Source organism: Cetorhinus maximus, chromosome 9 (assembly GCF_964194155.1).
Source record: "Cetorhinus maximus chromosome 9, sCetMax3.hap1.1, whole genome shotgun sequence".
NCBI classification, from domain to species: Eukaryota; Metazoa; Chordata; class Chondrichthyes; order Lamniformes; family Cetorhinidae; genus Cetorhinus; species Cetorhinus maximus.
Genome location: NC_135887.1, coordinates 53,259,160 through 53,275,401, shown reverse-complemented (window position 1 = coordinate 53,275,401; position 16,242 = coordinate 53,259,160). Strand labels below are relative to the sequence as shown.

Genomic DNA, 16,242 nt, shown 5'->3' with positions numbered 1-16,242 from the left:
GGGGCACAGCCGAATCAGCTGTGCACCCACCGACCTGTCAATGGCCTATTGAGGCCATTTAAAAACTAATTGAACTAGTTAATGGACCTGCCCATCCAACCTTAAGGTTGGTGGGCAGGCCGGGAGCCCTGGCAGGCATTGGAAAAAGCATCAGACCTCATCCACGGGCGGGATGAGGTTTCATGAGGGTTTTTAAAAATTTAATACAAGTTTGATTTAAAAGTGATGGACGTGTCCCAACCTATGTGACAGTGTCTCATGAGGGGACATGTCAGGGAAATTTTAATTTTGTGCATTGACCATTTTTGAATTTGGCGCCGATGAGGCAGCACTTAGCCTCAGGGAGATGAGTGCACTCTTGCGCGCGAAAGAGCGCACTCCTGGCTGAGGGAATCTCCCCCCACCCGCACAGGGAGCGCATAGCGCATCCTGGCAGACGTCATGCTGGGCGGGCATGAATCGGCCCGTCCATGTAAAATGGCAGCGCGCCCCCGATTGGGGGTGCTGATCGGAGGCGCGCTTGCACGCGCCCGCTCCTGAACTTCCTCCCCGACAGGGGGAAAATTCTTCCCATGATGTCCAGTGAAATTCAAGAATTTGGAAGCCAAATTTGAGAAAAGAGCCAGAGCTCATTGAGAAAAGCAGGCGTGGTTGGGGGATGGGCAGTGGTGGTTTACACTGTGTCACCAGCTGTCCTGTATTTTAGGAGATTGTCCACAATTTGACTGTTTAACCTGTGTCCCTTGAGGGCGGCCTGTGGGAGACTGAGCCTGGTAATCTCAATTAAGTGATTTGAGTGGGACTGCAATTAAGCCTATGAGTCAGCCAGCAGAGAGATGATAAAGTCGTGACTCCACAAGATCAGTTATAAGATTTGGTTGTCTCCCTCACCCTCCATTGCCCACCCCAGTCTTATGGTCACCAGAAACCCCCCTCCCCACTCAGGTCCCACAGTTGAAGTGCCCCTTAGTTTATTTCATAAGAGTTGGTCACCCTGGGTTTATACAGTTAACTTGTAATTAGGGCTAAAATGCATCCACTATTAGAACTAGGGGGGACTTAAGCAGTGGAAGAGAGGATATTGGGGCAGAAAGGACAACTCCTGACAGTGGATAGCCCAGTGTACAATGCCTATGGAGCTGGCCCCAGGAGCCATGTTGAATTCACTGCTGGTGGGTTCAGGGCAGGGCATAACCTTAGACAGGATATCAAGGCCTGGGGAAGGTATTCACTGGAATGGTAACAGTGATGAGGAATTTCAGTTATGTGGCGAGTCTGGAGGAGCTGGGATTGCTCTCATTGAAGCAAAGAAGGTTAAGGGGAAAATAGAGGTGTTCAAAAGTATGAGGGATTTTGAAAGAGTATAAAGGGAGAAACAGTTTCCACTGACAGGAGCAAAAAATGCTGGAAAAACTCAGCTGGTCTGACAGCATCTGTAACTCAGTCTTTCTCTCCACAGATGCTGTCAGGCCTGCTGAGTTTTTCCAGCAATTTTTGTTTTTGTTTCAGATTTCCAGCATTCGCAGTATTTTGCCTTTATCCACTGACAGGAGGGTTAGTAACTAGAGGACACAGATTTAAGGTAACAAATCCAGGGGCGATTTGAGAAGAGATCTTGTTACGCAGCGACTTGTGATCTGGAGTGCCTGGAAAGGTGGTGGAAGCAGATTTAATGATTACTTTCAAAAGAAAAAATTGGATATGAAGTTGAACAGGGAAAAAATTGCCAGGTTATGGGGATGAGCGGGCGAGTGATGCTAATTGAACAGCTGTCTTAGGGAGTTAGCACAGGCACGATGGGTTGAATGGCCTATATGATTCTATGATATGAATTAAAATGGCACTTAATACAACAACAACTTATATAGTGCCTTCCACATTGAAAAATGTCCCCAAGCCCTTCATAGAAGTTTAATCCAGTTTAATCACACAATAGATCGACCCCAATAATTATTTGTGGTTACCAACAGAGTTGATGAAAGTCTTTTATTTGGGGCAGGGTGGGGGTGGGGGTGAGAGTGGTCACAGAAATTCTACATCTTTAGCTCTGAAAGTGTAAAGTGTCTCAGCCTCAGTTGGAAGGCTGTGCATTCAAATCCCACTCTAGAAACTTGAGAACAAAGTCCAGGCTGGCACTTTAGTGCAGTACTGAGGGACTGCTGTACTGTCAGAGGTGACCTCTTTGAGGCCTGACCTTCAATGCTCTGTCGGGTTTGCATTAAAGAAACCACTGCCCTCTTGTGAAGGAGATGAAGAGGGCTCTCCCCATTGTCCTGGCCAATATTTGGTGCTTAACCAACAGCATAAAAAAGAAATGCAGATTACCTGGTCATTATCACATTGTTATTTGTGGGATCTTGTTGTGTTTCCTTTAAAAGGACTATATAAATGTAAGCGCTTTCTGTTTTAATGGGTTGTTTTCTGGCAGAATGCGCAGACTCCCAGGAACAGGATGAAGAAAGCAATTTTTAATTAAGTCTGTAAACATCATAAAATATGCTGGCTGAGAAAGGGTGTTAAATTTATGGAAATTTTCAACTGAAAGCATTCAGTCAACAGAAATATCCAGATTCATAAGGAGGTAATTTGATTTCTATCTCTGCAGAATCTCGTTTGCCAGTGGGATTGATTGTATTCGCTTACGTGGCAACTGGACAATGAAGTGCCACAGCTGAGAGACTCCAACCACTGCCATTGTCACAAAGATTACAGGTAAAGGAAATTGCTCCATTCGGTTGCTCGCTCGGGTCTGTTTATTATTTTGCTTTGTTTGTGTCAAGCATTTGGCCCACGCATCACAGGAGCTGCAGCAGTTGAGAAGAGAAAAGGGACTCCCTCCTGTAGGTAATCAATAATTAATACTACGCTGAATGAAAGCTGCTCTGCCTACACAGAGGTTTGATCAGTTGCTTAAAATTGTCATAGAGAGCTGGGGGTGGATTTTTATCCGCATATGTGTGTCTTTGCCTATACTTCAACCCCCGTCTCAGCTCACCTGCTGCTGAAACCCTCATCCATGCCTATATTACCTCCAGACACACTCCTGGCTGCTCTCCCACATTCTACCCTCTGTAAACCTGAGGTCATTCAAAACTCTGCTGCCTGTGTCTCAACTCACACCAAGTCCCATTCCTCCATCACCCCTCTGCTCATTGATCTACATTGGCTCCCGCTCAAGCAATTCCTTGATTTTAAAATTCTCATCCTTGTTTTCAAATCCATCCATGGCCTCACCCCTCCCTTTCTCTCTAATCTCCTCCAACCACATAACCGTCCGAGCTACCTGCACCCCTCTAATTCTGACCTCTTGAACTTTCCCGATTTTAATCGCTCCAACATTGGAGGCTGCTCCTTTTTGGCCCCATGCTCTGGAATTGCCTCCCTACACATCTCCACATCTCTACCTCGCTTTCCTCCTTTTAAGATGCTCCTTCAAACCTACCTCTTTGACCAAGCTTTTGGTCACCTGCCCCAATATCTCCTTACATGGCTCAGTGTTATACTTTATATTTTAATGCTCCTGTGAGGCCCCTCAGGCTGTTTCATTACTATAAAGATGCTATATAAACATAAGTTGTTTTGTTGTATATGTATGTGCTGCACGTGTGTTTGCACATGTGCTTATCCACATATACATACATGTATTTTTGCATTGCATACATGAGCAGGCATGCCTGTTTCCACATATTACGGTTGCATTGTGATTATGTCACTGGGGTCTTGATCAAGAAGCCTGGACTAATTCCCTGAGAGATGTGAGCTCAAATCCCAGCAAAGCTGCTGGGGAATTTAAATTAAGTTAGTTGTATAAATCTGGAATAAAAAGCTAGCATCAGTAATGGTGGCCATGAAACCATTGGATTGTTTTAAACATCCATCTGATTCACTGATATCTTCCCCTGAAGGAAATCTGAGCACAGACATGATGGGCTGAATGGCATCCTTCTGTACCGTACGATTCTATCTCACCCAGTCTGGCCTACATGTGCCTCCAGATCTACACAATGTGGTTAACTCTTAACCGCCCTCTGAAATGGCCTAACAAACAGTGGTGGTGTCTTAGAGTTTCTCAGGGAGTCCGAGTTGCCATGGCAACACACACTTTAACATGTATGTTGTATTCTGGAGCGATGGATAGTGATCGTAGAGGCTGCAATGTTCTTTCCATCACACGGCTGACCAGGAATCTCTCCCGCTGTTACTACCTGCCATTGGCGTGTGTTGGAAGGATTTGGAGGTTGACACTCAATCTGTTTGGCTGTGCTATGAACACACCTTCCTTGGTCATCAAGTCCTGGAGTGGGACTCGAACAGGGAGCTTCTGGCTCAGAGGCAGGGACACAACCCACTGCACCACAAGACCTCCAAGAAGTCAGTAAGATATGTCAAACTGCTATGAAAATATCTACGATGAATAAACTGGGCGTACACCTGGCATTGGCCTAGGCATGAGAAATGACAGTGGCACATCCTGCCCAGTCAACCCTGCAAAGTCTTCCATACTGACATTGGGGGGGCTTGTACCAAAATTGGGAGAGCTGTCTCACAGACTAGTCAAGCAACAGCCTGACATAGTTATCCTCATGGAATCATACCTTACAGAAAATGTTCCAGACACCACCACCACCATCCCTGGGTATGTCCTGTCCCATTATAGGAAGGATGTGATTGCACTGGAGGGTTGCAGAGGAGATTCACCAGGATGTTGCCTGGGATGAAACATTTAAGTTATGAAGAGAGGTTAGATAGGCTTGGGTTGTTTTCGTTGGAGCAGAGAAGACTGAGGGGCGACCAGATCGAGGTGTACAAGATTATGAGGGTCATGGACAGGATGGATAGGGAGCAGCTGTTCCCCTTAGTTGAAGGGTTAGTCACGAGGGGACATAAGTTTAAGGTGAGGGGCAGGAGGTTTAGGGGGGGATGTGAGAAAAAACTTTTTTCCCCAGAGGATGGTGACATCTGGAATGCGCTGCCTGGGAGGGTGGTAGAGGTGGGTTGCCTCACATCCTTTAAAAAGTACCTGGATGAGCACTTGGCACGTCATAACATTCAAGGCTATGGGCCAATGCTGGTAAATGGGACTAGGTAGGTAGGTCAGGTGTTTCTCACGTGTCAGTGCAGACTCGATGGGCCAAAGGGCCTCTTCTACACCGTGAGATTCTGTGATCGGCAGACCCATCAGAGGCAGCAGTACAATGGTATACAGTTAAGACAGAGTTGCCCTGGGAGTCCTCAATATCGATTCCGGACCCCATGAAGTCTCATGGCATCAGGTCAAACATGGGCAAGGAAACCTCCTGCTGATTACCACATACCAGCCTCCCTCAGCTGATGAATCAGCGCTCCTCCATGTTGAACAGCACTTGGAGGAAACACTGAGGGTGGCAAAGGCGCAGAATGTATTCTGGGTCGTGGACTTCAATGTCAATCACCAAGAGTGGCACAGTAGCACCGCTACTGACTGAACAGACCGAGTCTTGAAGGACATAGCTGCTAGGCTGAGCCTATGGCAGATGAGAGAGAGCCAACAAGGGGGAAAAATCTACATGACTTCATCCTCACCAGCCTGCCTGTTGCAGATGCATCTGGCCATAACAGTAATAGTAGGAGGCAGCAAAGTGATGATCCCCTACATCACATTGTATGGCAGTACCATTTACACCACACAAAAGCTAGGCAAAGATCATCTCCAGTGTTATGGTATAGCCGATGGTAAATGCTGAGTTGTTCAAATCCCAAAGGGGAACGTAAAACAAATGCCACAACTTGTCTTGCAACTTGTATAAATTTCGAGATGCGTGCAGTAAGAAGACCACCAAGTCTTAAAGGATTTTACAAAACTAGATTAAACATTTATTAACAAGAAAAATGATTTTTAAGCACATACATACGTCTACAAATTACTACTATGATACTTCTACACCCCCTAATCAATCTAACTGCCAATTATACTTTCATTAAGGCAACAGTAAGCCACATAGATTTTAAAAGACCCGGGCAAAGAAACATGATACCCTGAACAATCCAATTCAAAGTGATTTTCCTTAACTTCAGTCACTGACTTCCGCGCTTACCCTCCCCTCCCCCCCAGGCAGCGCTGAGCGTTTCAGTGCATGATTCACACTGGCTGCCCGCTAATTGGCCAACCAGCATGGAATCGCGGGGAGTGGACGGTTTCGCAGCCATTCCTGGGCCCGCCCACCGTGCCTGTCCGACAAGGTACAATTCCTGCCCATTGTTTCATTATGTCTTTGGACTTTAGCTTTTCTGATAATAAACATCTCCCATAGTACTAAGTTTTACCAGTAATCTTTGGGTAAAATAAACACACTATTTTGAAACTTCATCTGGCTAGGTGACACATTTCACTCCCTCTTTGAAAACAATCTAGCCTGGTTTATTTAAAAATGCAAATGTTCCCTTGACACCTATGTTTACCTACTTAACATTTCAAACCTAGCTCATCTTCTACCACATCAAAGCCTTCAGACCAGCTGCTTATAATCCACTAAGTCTCACACGCACGTACCACTATTTTACAATAAATTCCAATAACATTATGAGAATTATTATATCTTCTTGACACCAACAAGAGAGAATCCAAACATCTCCCCTTGACATTCAATGGCATTTCCAACACTATCAACATCCTGGGGGTTACCATTGACCAGAAACTGAACTGGACTAGCCATATAAATATTGTGGCCACAAATGCAGGTCAGAGGCTGGGAATTCTGCAGAGTAACCCACCTCCTGACTCCCTAAAGCCTGTTCATCATTGACAAGACTCAAGTCAGGAGTGTGATGTAATATTCTGCACTTGTCTGGATGGGTGCAGCTCCAACAGCACTCAAGAAGCTCGACAGAATCGAGGACAAAGCAGCCGGCTTGATTGGCACTCCATCCACCACCTTTAACATTTGCTTTCTCCACTACCGACACACAGTAGCAGCAGTGTGTACAACTGCACTGCAGGAATTCACCAAGGCTCCCTTGACAGCACCTTCCAAACCCATGACCTCTTGCACTTGTATTGTGCAAATGTTACTTGCGACCTGTCAGCCCAAGCCTGGATATTGTCCAGGTCTTGCTGCATTTGGACATGGAGTTCCAGGATTTTGACCCAGTAACAGTGAGGGAATAGCGATAGAGTTCCGTATGCGCTCTGGGACGATTTATGGAGCACTGAGGATAATGGGTAATTTGCCAACATCATTGACTGTTTCTCATGAAGATTGACCTGTCAGCTGTCCAAAGGCAGGAACATTGAAAGTGAAAGTTCATGTGACAAGGCCTTCCAGGATATGGTTTAACCAGAGTTGGTGATCCTGCACAGGGCATCCTGCCACATTAACATTGAAAGCTATCCAGAGGGATGGCATGATGCCAATGTACATTGACGTGCCTCAGACTGTGACTGGGCCATTCTTGTACTGTCATTAGGTTTTAGAATGGCTGCTCTGGGTCCTAGCTCCAATCTCTGTGTCACTGACGGTGAAATGTGTGCAGTGTAAAAAGAAAATGCCTTTCAGACCTAATTTGAACCTTCCAATGATTATGTTGACAAATAATTTGGATTTTCAACAAAATAATTATATAGGGGAGTGATCATGATTAAGTGTTGAGAGTACCAGTAGGCAATTTTCCCCAAGCTGCCAGTCACCTCACCGGCCGTGGGATGATAATGACCATGCTGCTGTTCCTGCTGCCCTGTAGGTAGCACTGTGTTCAGTAGGTGGGCTGTAGTGGCACTTATGACTGCCAGAAATGTCCTCATCTCACTGCCTGTACCTGAGGCTCCATAACAGATCCCAGAGTTAGAGAGAGAGAGAGAGAGAGAGAGAGAGCAGCTCGCACTGAGTGCTGTCAGGGCAGGGAGATACTGCACAATATCACAGTGCATTAATATACCTGTTCAAAGAGGGACTTGCCTTGAGGGAGAGAGAAAGAGGAGATGTGAGGGAGGAGGTGTGCAGGTTGGAGAAAGAGATGGAGAGGATTGGGAGAGACAGGAGAAAGCGGGAAGGGAGAAGATGGCGGGAGAGGTATAGAGAGGTGGATGGGAGAGGGGACTGAAAGAAAGTGAAATAGAAGGTATAGGGAAGAAGGGGAGAGGAAAGGCAGGGGGAGAGGAAATGAGAAATGGCTGAGGAAAGTTGCTTGTCTTGAGGACAACCCTTCTGTTTACGATCTTGGTTGAAACCCACCTCTTTGGCACAATGGCAATATTTGTCTCAGTGACTTTGCTGTGAAGTGCCTTGGATGTTTTCTTCTATTAAAGGTGCTATATAAAGGCAAGTTGTTGCTGTCTCCTTAATTGTAGTGCTCAGATGCCTTTACTTGGGGCAGTATCCTCACTTAATCCAGAGACAAGCCTCAGTCTTTTGTGCTTTGAAGCCTGGAGATTGCTGGTGGTATTGGAATGAATCCATGTGCTATTGGCATGTAAGAGAGCAGCAATGTCAGGGTATGGAGAAGGGGGGTGCAGTAAATGTACTGTATTTCCCACAGGGAGTGAGTGATCTGTAGTTGCTATAGCATGGGCTTGTTAAAGTAACTATTGACAGTTTAATAGGTGGTTCATGTAAAACCTGGCCTTTAAGACTCAAATATCACAGATGCTAAAGGTAACGTTAGCTTTCAGTGATAGCGTGGATTAGGCAGTTTCAGATCAGGTGCCTGACATACATCTCTTCCGATATTCATTTCAATTGCACTCAATGGAAGGAGATTGTGTGTGTGTCTGTGTGTGTGTCTGTGTGAGAGTGTGTGTGTGCTGAGGGGATAAGATTGTGCGTATATTTTGATCATTGCTTCCTTGGTTACTGAATGGTGTTAGGTGTTTGTTCAGTAAATATCCAAATGTGAAGTACCTTTACCTGTGTTGTGTGTAAGGTGTTCCCTACTAAAATTAGTTCATGTAATTAAAATGGTGTTGCCATAGCAACATTTGTGGCCTGTCAGGGGTTTCTGTTGGATGATTTTGGTTTTGAGAATGTACAAGTGATTAATAAAGCAGTATAAGAAAGAACTTGCATTTATAACAACTGAGTCATCAGTGTGGAGATCAGAATGTTTATCAACGTTTAATTTCTTAAAATTAATACAATTGAAGTGTTGCTGAAAAAAGGATCTTGCACTCATCAGGACAGTTGCAAGAATGGCGAATTTTAAAGGGAGCAACAATTTATATTGCATGAGAAAAGTGGGTGCTGATTGGTTGGCAAGTTGGTTTTAATTTGCCATGGCAAATGCACCAGGAAATTATTGCCCCCCACCCATGCTTATGTTTATTCAAGAAGGTGCAATACCTGGACATATTCCTTTTGCCTGCGGAGGACAGGCCCCTGCTTATGAATATATGTAGCTTCTAGCGAGCGTAAGTGAGCTACATTGTGAGCCGGATTGTTGGCGCATTCGTCATGGCAACATCTTGACACCTTTTTTCAGCAATACTCAAGTTCTGTACTGCCAAACAACAATTGAAGTACTTCCTATGAATGATCTCAGAACTTGTTTTGTTGCCGTTAGATTGAACCCTGTGATGTACAATTACCTTACAATATATTTCCAGACATTTCTATATTAGTCTATAGGAAGGGTGCTTTTCACTGCCCACTTATCCTAGATCTTTTTGTGATATTTATCATCCCCTCTTTCTGTTTGAAACTTTCTTTTGCTCTCTTTTCTTCCCACCACTCCTGAGTTTATATTCTGCCCATGCTGTTGATCCTCATCTACCTCCTCCACAATCTGCTTTTCCATGTGCTGTGTTCCCCGGGTGTTAGCCCGGAGTCTGATCCTGTTCCCCTTCATTGCATCGTCTTCAGAGACTTCATCTGAAGACATGGGCCAGCTTCCACATTGTACACATTGGCACTTCTTTCAGCCCCTCCACTGCCTCTGTGTTATAACGCTGCTTGTCTGTTATTCAGTCCAGAATGAGCTGTAATTTTCTTCGATTAAACGTTGGGAAGACTAAAACCCTTATCTTCATCCTGCACCACAAACTCCCTTCTCTAAGCTATGGATTACACTCCCTTTGCCCCTCTCTCATGCTGAACAAGGCTATTTACAACCTTGGTGTCCTATTTGGCCAAGTGCTGAGTGTCTGAACCCATATTATCCATGACAAGGACCTAGTGCTTTCAACTCTGTAATGTCTCCTGTCTCTACCCCTTGCTTGGCCATCTGCTGCTGAAACCCTCATCCAAGCCTTTGTTATTTCCAACTTGCAATGCCCTCCTGGCCAGTCTCCTCTCCATACACTTCAGCTCATTTAAATCCTTGCTACTCATATTCTAACCTGCTCCAAGTCCCATTCATGCCATCAGCTCTGTGCTCTCTGACCTAAATGATCACCTTCCTGTGGCAGCGAGTTCCACATTCTAACCTTTCTCTGGGTAAAGAAGTTTCACCTGAATTCCTTATTGTGGATCTGGCAGTGACTATCTTTTTTTAATGTCCTCTCGTTTTGGACTCGATCATTAGTGGAAACATTGGGATGAATTTTGCCACGGAGGCAGAGGTGGATTCCGAGGTGGATTCCGAGGTGGGTGAGGTGGCATTTTCACTTGACAGTGTTGTGCCATTTGCTGGACACGTTGATGTCTCCATGCAGTTTTTCTGGAGGCAGCTTTCAGTAGGGGCTGGAGGCAATCAGGGTCATTAAGCAGATACTTAAGAGGTATTTTAACACAGAGGTGCCAACTTGTCAGCTGATCCTCTCTTCATTGCTAGTGCCTTTTAAGAAACTACTGAATGTCACTCTGCACTTTTGTTTAAACTTGACAAATGCCAATGAGACATCATCAGCTTCCCAATTCATTAAGGGCTGTAGCTGTACATTCATTGCTGCCCAGTTGTCATTTCAGTTTTGCACAATTCAATAAGTTTTTCTTCGAATGTGGGTCGATTTTCTAAATCAGCATTAAGTTAATTCAAAGTGCTTCAGAGACACTTGCTGCTACCATGCTATGTATTCTTGTTGTCTTTTACTTCCTAGATGTTGTTAATCACACTTTTAACTTGGAAGGATGAGAACTCTTTATCTTTACCTTGCCATGCTGCCTTTTACACAAGAAGGCTTGAACTGGTTCTGTTACACATCACGAGCCCTTAGTGCAACTGTGAAATGTGGCTTCCTGGGACACTGAGACATAACAATTAGTTCCTGGCTAATTAGTTCCTAGATTTTTACAGATATTTACAGATCATACAACAATATATAATACGCATGGGCCCCAATCTCTATCAGCTCATTGTCCAGCAGGACTAAAATGGCAGTCATTAAACCCTTTATATAAAAGGGGGAAATCAGCAAAGAGGAGCTCAAGCACAGCCAATGACTTACCATGGTGTGAGCAGAGCTCTAGGATTGGGAGCACTGAATGAGAGAGTGGGTCTTGGAGTTGGGTTCATTTGGAATCACCATAAGATACAAGGGAAATTTGGCAGCTGAGATCCCAGTGATTGAGGCTGTCTCCAGACAGGGGGGCTGGAGGCCTCACCAAGGTGCGTGTATCTGCATGGCGGAGGGTTTGCTTTACTCCTGATGGTGGATCCTCAAATGTATCTCATTCTCTGAGGTTGTCGAGGCCTTCATCATCACCTGGTGCTCTTCTCCCAGCATTGGCCCTGCATCAGAGAGAAAATCTCAGTTATTCAACCTCCCATCTCTCAGTAGCTGCTCCATCTATCTGACCATCAACTGGAAGCTACTGGAAACAACCACAAAAATGAGGAAGCATAGACAGGACCAGAAGCTTTCACTCTCCCTTTGCTGCTCACCCATCTGCCCCCGGCCCTGCGACCACTCTGTCAATATCAAGGGCCTCCTTCCTCTGTCAGGGTCAATACTGCGAACTGGGGCCACTCTGCCCGCGGAATGACTCTTTGTGCCGGCATTGTGCTCGTTTCCCAGCAAAGTGAAGAACAAGTGTGTTCCACTTTGTACCTCATGATGCTGTGATGGGAAGTATCAATCACATTTACTGATCCTGGCAAGTTACTGTCCCAAGTGCAAGTTGTTAACTCAACAACCTTCAAAATGTTAAATTGCTATGAGCCCTTCCCTCAGATGAGGTGCCAACATGGGCACAGATGTTTTAAATTTCTCCTGGCAATGCCTACCTTGAGGCCCTTCTGCTCAGAGCTGGGCTCAGCATGTATTTACTTCGTGCCTGCCAGCTGGCTTTTGCAGCTTACTCACCTTGCCAGGCCTCAGAAGGTTATTGAAGTGCTTCCTGCACTGGGCCCAGGTCCTGCTCACCACTCTGCGCCTGCTGACCTCCTCAGCAACCTCCAGCCATGGCAGACAGGCCTCCCCCTGCCTCTCTCAGGAAATAATACATCCCTTCATAGGCTCTCACCACCTCTATCAGAACCTGCAGGGAGGCATCACTGAATGGTGGTGCTGCGCCCATCCAGGATGGCCAGCCATCTTGCTGCTCTTTGCTATTGCACATTCTGTTACTGTACAACCTGCAGCCACATTAATGGCTGACAGACAGCCAATCAGTGGGGTCCACCACATCTAGGTCCCGCCTCCTGAGCTTCTCTGTGTTCCTAACCATTCATGGAGGACAGTCACTAATTGACCTTGTCCCACAAAATTCTCCTGGTGTTGCTCGACAACCTCAAGCGGGACCAGGGCCCAGAAATGATCCCAACATCAGGTTCACAACACTGCCAGAGATTCCAGCCTAGCTTTTCTACGTCTGCTCCTTCATAACTTTAAAGACGCCTATCAAATCGCCTCTCACCATTCTCTCTCCTAAACAGCCCCAGCCTGTTCAGTCTTACTTGATAGTTACAATCTCTCGTGTGTGTATCTATATGGGCAAGTACATGTATGTGAGTGTGTGTGTAAGTGCGTGTATGTGAGTGTGTGTGTAAGTGCGTGTATGTGAGTGTGTGTGTATCTATGTGGGTAAGTGCATGTATGTGAGTGTGTGTGTGTAATTGCATGTATGTGAGTGTGTGTGTGTAATTGCATGTATGTGAGTGTGTGTGTGTGTAATTGCATGTATGTGAGTGTGTGTGTGTAAGTGCATGTATGTGAGTGTGTGTGTATCTATGTGGGTAAGTGCATGTATGTGAATGTGTGTGTATAATTGCATGTATGTGAGTGTGTCTGTATCTATGTGGGTAAGTGCATGTATGTGATTGGGTGTGTGTAAGTGCATGTATGTGATTGGGTGTGTGTAAGTGCATGTATGTGATTGGGTGTGTGTAAGTGCATGTATGTGATTGGGTGTGTGTAAGTGCATGTATGTGAGTGGGTGTGTGTAAGTGCATGTATGTGAGTAGGTGTGTGTAAGTGCATGTATGTGAGTGTGTGTGTATCTATGTGGGTAAGTGCATGTATGTGAATATGTGTGGGTAAGTACATGTATGTGAGTGTGTGTGTATCTATGTGGGTAAGTGCACGTATGTGAATGTGTGTGGGTAAGTGCATGTATGTGAGAGTGTGTGTGTAAGTGCATGTATGTGAGTGTGTGTGTATCTATGTGGGTAAGTGCATGTATGTGAGAGTGTGTGGGTAAGTGCATGTATGTGAGTGTGTGTGTGTAAGTGCATGTATGTGAGTGTGTGTGTATCTATGTGGGTAAGTGCATGTATGTGATTGGGTGTGTGTAAGTGCATGTATGTGATTGGGTGTGTGTAAGTGCATGTATGTGAGTGGGTGTGTGTAAGTGCATGTATGTGAGTGTGTGTGTATCTATGTGGGTAAGTGCATGTATGTGAATGTGTGTGGGTAAGTGCATGTATGTGAATGTGTGTGGGTAAGTGCATGTATGTGAATGTGTGTGTGTAAGTGCGTGTATGTGCATTTGTGTACGAACGTGTGGGGATATTATGATTGAAAATGACAAAATTAGCACTGAACCCCAAATTTCACTCCCCAAAGCAGTGACTAATTTCTATTAAACAGGCCTCAGAGAATCTGTGCAGCTCAGCTGGGGTGGCTGCGCTGTTGAAGGAAATTTTGAGCCCTTTGCAGCCAGAGCGGGAGTGGGGTAAGTGGGCCCAATGGAGGCTGGACTGGCAGCATTTACAATCTAATTGCTGCATTTTCTCAACACCATCTGTGACACCCAGAGTTGTCTCAGTCACAGTGCTTTGATGGTGTTGTGCTTTTGAAGCAGTTTACACTGTCAGGACAGCCGTAATCCTATCACTTCCCCAGTAATGTGTGAGGAGTGAGTGTTTCCTCTGTGTTTGCTTCATTTGCTGCATGTTGTGATTCTGTATAATGCGATGATACTGCACTCCTAATTATACACAGCAGCCTCCTGCTGCTGCAACTCTGCTGTGGAGATACCGAGTGTCCTAGTCAGATTCTAAGTTTCACTGGCCCAGGATGTAACCGCCTTGGTCCCTACTCTGATATCACCTGGCCTATGGTTAGCCTCAGGCCCACTGGTTAGAATGCCATAGCGCAACAAAACCCACATCCCAATCACTCCCAATCGGAAGCTTGTAATTCCTCCACTTCATCGAGGTCCTGTCTGCCCTCCCACACGGGCTGGACATGGTTACCTGAACCCATTTCAATCAATCCTCTGACCTCATCCACATATTCAGCATCAGCTGCTTTCTTTCAGGGACAAGGCCCCTAATTTACACGGTCCAAACATGATTGGGCTGCCAAAAGAAAAGATGCCACGAATTCAGTCATGGGAGCAACACCAGCAGACATTGAATTCAGACCTTCTTATTGTTAAATTGGTGTGCTTTGGGACTCTTTTACACCCAAGAAATGGACGTAACACAAACCTATCCCTACCCCAATTTCTTTGAATAGGACACGTTTGAGTCTCATAAGGCCAAATTTAGTGGGAGGGTAGAGAGAAGTCAGGAGGCCCAGAAAATTCAACACGATTACCGCAGTCATGAAAGGAACTTCACTGTTTTTGCAAAGAACTTTGGAGATGGGCCCAAATGGCTATCAGGTGAAGTTAGTGCAGTGGCAGGGCCCCTGTCCTATCACATATTGGTCAAAGGTAGGATAATTGGGAGACATATAGATCGCCTCAGGAAAAGGGAAACAGATTTATAACAAAGGACACGCCAAGCCTTCCCTTTGGAGTCAACACCACATATGAAAGGAACTCCCCTTGGTTTGGAAGTACCTGTAGGACCCAGTGAGCCTGAAAGAGTCAAAGAAACAAACTTACCGGTTCCTACTGGTCAGCCTAGCGGACAGATGACTCCTGGGAGGGAGGCCTCAGATAAACCATCCAAAGTCGTGGAACTACGACGTTCAGCACTTTTGAGGAAGCCTCCAGAGAGACTGAATTTGTAAATAGTTTAATTATGTAAATAGTTGATATATTGTAAAGATTGTTTATTGTACTTTTGAGTAAAGGGGGAGGGATGTGGTAATCTGAGGTGCAATACACCTTTAAGAGAGAGTGAGCAGGTTGACCACGTGACTGTATTACCCAATTGCTGTGTAGCGTGGGCTACAATGTTAATCAGTAGTTTAGATTAGGGTCTGGTTTGAGAAGCACGCATTGTGTTAGTGCTCTGTTACTTGTGTTAATAAACAGCATGTGCTTCATCTTATATTGGTCTCTGTGTCTGCAGTATATTGTTTACCAACTCACTCATCAGTAGGTAGGCGTGTAACCATGTTCACTGAGCAAAGCGACCCGATAGAATGAACATAACAACTCCTACAGCTAGTTCTTGTCCCTTGAGCCAAAATGTATTGAATTGGTCCCTAGTTTCAATATGTTTGCACGTCTTGATGTGTTAATCTCAAAATATGTCATAAAAGCTGTAAAAGGTAATGATGCAGTGTGCATTAAAATGGTTACCAAACAAAAAAATATGCATTGTGACATTTTTCTAAAGTGTTTCATTGTGAAACACAAAGTTATTTTGAAATTACCCCTTTTTACACCAGCTTTCTGTTGCAAGCTCTTATTGTTTGCTTCCCACCAGTTCCTTCAAAATTTCAATGTCAAAAATTTCAGCATCAAATTGACAAATGCACCCAGTCAAAGGTTGAACCGTCATTAGGATTTTACTTGAAGTCTTCAATATTGTTAAGATTCTCTTCTGGAAAGGAAGTCATCAGCTGCAGTCCTTGACAATAGCGGAATTCACACTGAGATAATTAAGACAATTTTTGTGTCTTCTGGAGAAATCCAGTCGCTGATGAACTGCAGCTCGAGTCTTGTGTTCACGGTGAGGAAGTGGGAAGGGCCTGTGAATGAGTTCACGTACGAT

The 16,242-nt window shown here is 45.1% G+C and overlaps 1 protein-coding gene across 5 annotated transcripts in view; it reads left to right on the top strand.

Moving 5' to 3' along the window:
* The window catches only part of camkk1a (calcium/calmodulin-dependent protein kinase kinase 1, alpha a), a 218,979-nt gene that overhangs the window by 57,357 nt on the left and 145,380 nt on the right, over positions 1 to 16,242 (top strand). For 4 of the 5 annotated variants that reach the window (XM_078548728.1, XM_078548730.1, XM_078548731.1 and 1 more), the window contains exon 2: positions 2,606 to 2,712. The exons of the other annotated variant lie outside the window; for it this stretch is intronic. The gene's annotated coding sequence lies outside the window, so the exon portion shown is untranslated. The remainder of the gene's footprint in view (positions 1 to 2,605; positions 2,713 to 16,242) is intronic. 5 annotated transcript variants of the gene reach the window in all.